The following is a 4,925-nucleotide window of genomic DNA, read 5'->3' as shown; positions in this document are numbered from 1 at the left end:
TTTCAATGTTTGGATTTGAGCGTTCCTGATGTTAGTTTAACTAAAGTGCTTCAGACTATTAATGAAATTTAATTCATTTTTTTCCCAATTACACCTTACTTTGGTTCTATACAAAAATACAACTGAGCTGTAACTCATAGTAATTGGGAATCTGTTGTAAAATTGCAAAAGATCAACATTGATCAATGAACTATGAATTTGTTAGTCTTGTATTATTTTAACTTAAGTTTCTTGTGTACAATTTGAAGTTTAGTATGGGGTTCATTATCACTGAACCAGTATATATTTGTTTAGGGGCCAGCTGAAGGACGCCTCCAGGTGCGAGAATTTCTCGTTGCATTGAAGACCTGTTGGTGACCTTCTGCTGTTGTCTGCTCTATGGTCGGGTTGTTGTCTCTTTGGCACATTCCCCATTGCCATTCTCAATTTTATGAAATAAGGTCATGCTTGCATACCGGTATTGGAATGTCAGATGAATCCAGTCAGAAGGGCAAATGGCTCCAACAACCATTCTAAATACCAAATATAATTTACCTATCATTTAAAGTAACTGAGAAACTGACCTACTTTGGAATGCTTCATCAACATTATATGTTATATTAAGGTATATAAGATTTTTTTGTTTGAGACAAGTGCCTGTGTCAGATAGATACCCCAGAAAGGCCCAGATCCTTTGTTTTTATATTGATACTTTGGTAAATTTAACCAAGTTTCCAGAAGATAGACTGATGATGTATGATACAATAATTTGGACATGAGAAGACAGCACTTTTATTTCAAATATAAACATGACAACAACTACTGTTATCAGAATTTGCCAATGTCATTTACATTTGTATATTTACACATAAATAAGAAAAAAAAAACATATATAAAGTTATTATCAAATGCACCAAGTTGATTATAGCAAAATTGACCATGTCATTATAATGAGCACTTAAAGCATTAATTTTATTATAAATACAGTTTTTCTCTGTAAGAATCTCCATTTACTGTTTCTTGATTAATCAAATCTCATTGTAATTAATATAAATTGATATACTGTTCCAACAGACCAACACCACAGACACATTGCAACTACATGTAAATTTCTGTTCACATGATTATTCTAAAATGTTTATACTAAAGCATACAAGTAATAAAGGTTTGAAATAGGATACGTCATAAATATAAATTTCTAAAATGCAAGTAATTTACTAAAATAAATTTCCATTCACACAATTTTTACATAATTACACATAAGCTTACAAAAAGTAATTGTTTGCATGATGCTTACTAAACATCAATTTCTAAAACATTTCTGAAATGAACTTAATATTGTAATTATGAGTAACTAAAAATTGATCTATTGCATAATGGTATTTTACTATTCTAGTGAAAATAATATAAAACTTATAAATCAGTAATACTCTTTATTTTCAAACAAACATATAAATGACCATGCCAAAATCATTGGTCATTCGTCCTTTAATAAAATTGGCATAAAGTTGTAAACCTTTCTGTTAAAAAGGATATAATTCATGTCAAGTAAAAGATAGTTTAATAAATGATATTATAAGTGAAAATGAAAAACAACATTTTTTCTGTCTCAAAAAATAAGATTTTCTGATATAAAGCTGCATTATTTTTGTTTTACTAGACAAAAAAAATTGTTGACACAGAGACATGTCTCTTCTGTGTTTAATATGATAATTGAAAATGATGAAATAAAATGACAGCATATAAATAGAGAATGGAAATGGGGAACGTGTCAACGAGACAACAACCCGACCAAAGAGCAGAAAACAGCCGAAGGCCACCAATGGGTCTTCAATGCAGAGAGAAACTCCTGCACCCGGAGGAGTTCTTCAGCTGTCCCCTAAACAAATATAATACTAATTAAGTGATAATGGACAGTGTTCTCCCCAGGATTTTTGGATAGCACCAGGGTAACGCGTGACGAAATGAATTTTACAGTATTTTGTGTCGCTTTGCGTCGCTTATTTTTTTTCTTGTTACTTTTTGTCATTACCTGTTTGCCTTTGTTTTGTTTACTGTGGAACTGTGTTGTAGGACTTTGGGTCAGAAAATTATTGGTAGAAAAAGTAAATTAATAAACAGTTTGTATACTTTAATATCTTTGAAGAATAAATAAAAGAAAGCACAATTAGTCTTTAAGCTAAAGTCACTTCTTATATTTTGATCTAGCCATTTTGTCCCGATACTTGTAGTTACACTACACATTCCCCATAACAATGAACTTTGAACAAGATTTTTGATACAGAACCTTCAGTAAATTAAAAGCTATTTTCCATAGTTTTAGATCTGATTCTTTTAGACAACAACAAATTTGTTTTTATGATTAATACTTTGTTACAGACATGGAGAGTACTTTTAAAGAGTTTTCTATTCACAAGGTTCATCCCTAGCTTTAGTCCTGTGTGGGAATGTATTAGAGTTGTGGCAGTAGGCTTTTTAAACCCGTTACAGTCAAATATTTTTAACATCGTATAAATTACCCATTTATTATAATATGTCTGTGCATCAATAATGGTATGATTCTCAAAAATAATTTGCAAAACATTTTTGTTGGTATGTTCTAAGAATGTTTTCATCCTTAATGTAACATTCTAATATAATTTTGCATTCAATTTGTACTTTATTTTTATTTGCAATGAGAAATTATATGTGAGGAGCATTTATTTGTAATTAGCAAAAATCAGGGGAAGTAACTCCACAATTAATTCCTAAAAGGCAAATTATTTTGACTTGAGACTGGCGTAATAGGGTTCATTAACAAATGTCTGCTTGTCCCTCACAAGTCTGTTATTTAAATTATGATCTCTTAATTAATTAAAACACAAAAGAATCATGTACATCGATTAAATCCAATCATCAAGGTTAACCTCAACAGGTAAATCGATCACGTGGTGTAAACAATCATCTTGTCAATACTGGATTAAACTGGTTAGAACTGGTCAATTTTGATGTAAAGTTGAAGTCATCTGAAACTTTACCGATTTTAATACGATTTTTTTACCGAAAACTTTAGCACCACGGAAAAAAATTATACATCGCGGCAAGAACGATACCACCGCGGCAGAAAATTATACATCGCGGGCCCGTGGTCCTTTAAGGGCCTGGGGAGAACACTGAATTGGACGTCATAATAAACTCTGAATTATACACAAGAAACTAAAATTAAAAATCATACAAGACTTACAAAGGCCAGAGACTCCTGACTTGGGACAGGCCACGGGGGGCAAGGCCGTAGCGCATGTCCAAATTAAATGAGGCAATTTGTCGAGCGGAGCGAGGCGAAAAATTTTTGAGCCTTTTTTTTTAGAGGGTTCGGGTGCCTGAAACGGGAGAAGCATATTTCAGCATTACTATTCATAATAAAAAAACAAAAAAAAATATATAACAGAAATGCGGGGCTTTTTTTATTAGCTAGCCTAGTAAGTAACAGAACAAGTTTTAAAAGTTTATCTCTGTTGGTCAACCAAAACTTTCCGATTCTCCTGTGACCTGTACTATTGAAAAGCTTCAACACACGTTCTTATGTATATATATATTTATGTCCAACAGCAAGTTATAAGCTTTCTAAAAGACGAAAACATGTTATAAGCATCAATTAGGATATATTTATTATACATAATCATTAACCATAAGAATAGGTACAGAGAAGACTAGACCAACATTGTTACTTATCCGGATTTTTGACGTTCTTGTCACAAGTGATCACAAGTTACCTGTAAACATTCTGCTGGAAGACAGGCACTATTATACCAATTTTCAAGTCATTGGTTTGATCTACCGGGGTTCGAACCCACGACCTAGAATCAATGGAACACGCTAGCATACAACCAGACGATGCTGATCATAATCAGAATACAATACCAAAAATATATTTCATACTTTTATTAAAAATAAATAAAAATCATGGATTGCCTTATACATTAAAGACTTCCATAAAAAAGGCGCTTCATGATTTTGTTTAAATCAATTATAAATAATTATTGTATTTTTAGTCAATGAATTATTTTATCGATTAGCATTTGTTGTTCAGTGAGTTGATAGTGTAAACATTGGACGATGATTGGTAACTAACAGTGTTATCGATTCATAAATAAACCAAGGAAATTAATAAGCCAGCCTACTTATGAGGGGTGTTTATACTCATGAGTTACCTTTTTCATCTTTTTTCTCTTTAAAGAACCCGTCTTCAACCAGTTTTGTTTCAATTTTTTTTATTCGGAACACTTTTTTTTTTTTTACCTTCACCGCTTTGGTAAAGGCTGCAATTGCTGCTGCAGATTCGACACAACACTGTATGTAGTGTGCCAGTAGATAATTCGAAACTCGAAACTCCCATATTGATAATGTAAAATACATAATTAAAAAAAATGACACTTCTAAAGTTGGTCGTCGTTTCAAAAGTGAGGCATTTGCCTCATTTGCCTCCATTACGCTACGGCCCTGGGGGGTAACTTCGATATTTTTTTGGTAGGGGTGTGCCATTTTTGCCTCAAAAAACGTACCCATTTTAATATAACATTCACTGAAATTCAGTACCTATAGTTATATAAATATTTAAGAATGACCTATACTTATATACAATACTTAAAATATGACCCATGCTTATATAAGCACTAACTCATCATCACTCATAATTCATAAATATACCAGCTACCCTTAAGTTTTTATATATGAATTGACATCGTTTGGTGCACATATATTTTATTGTTTTATATACGCATGGATTGTTGGATTGGTGTGTAGATCATACCCCAAATCAATATACAGTTATCAAACGTAAATGCATTTTAATATAGGATGTCATTAAAAAGGAGGGTCATTTTTATATAAAATCTCGCAAAATTATGACCCATATTTTTGGCACATCCCCGTATACCCAATAATAGGAAGTTAACCCCCCGTGGGAC

Source organism: Mytilus galloprovincialis, chromosome 4, assembly GCF_965363235.1.
Source record: "Mytilus galloprovincialis chromosome 4, xbMytGall1.hap1.1, whole genome shotgun sequence".
Classification (NCBI taxonomy): domain Eukaryota; kingdom Metazoa; phylum Mollusca; class Bivalvia; order Mytilida; family Mytilidae; genus Mytilus; species Mytilus galloprovincialis.
Note: the sequence above shows the minus strand (reverse complement) of the source record.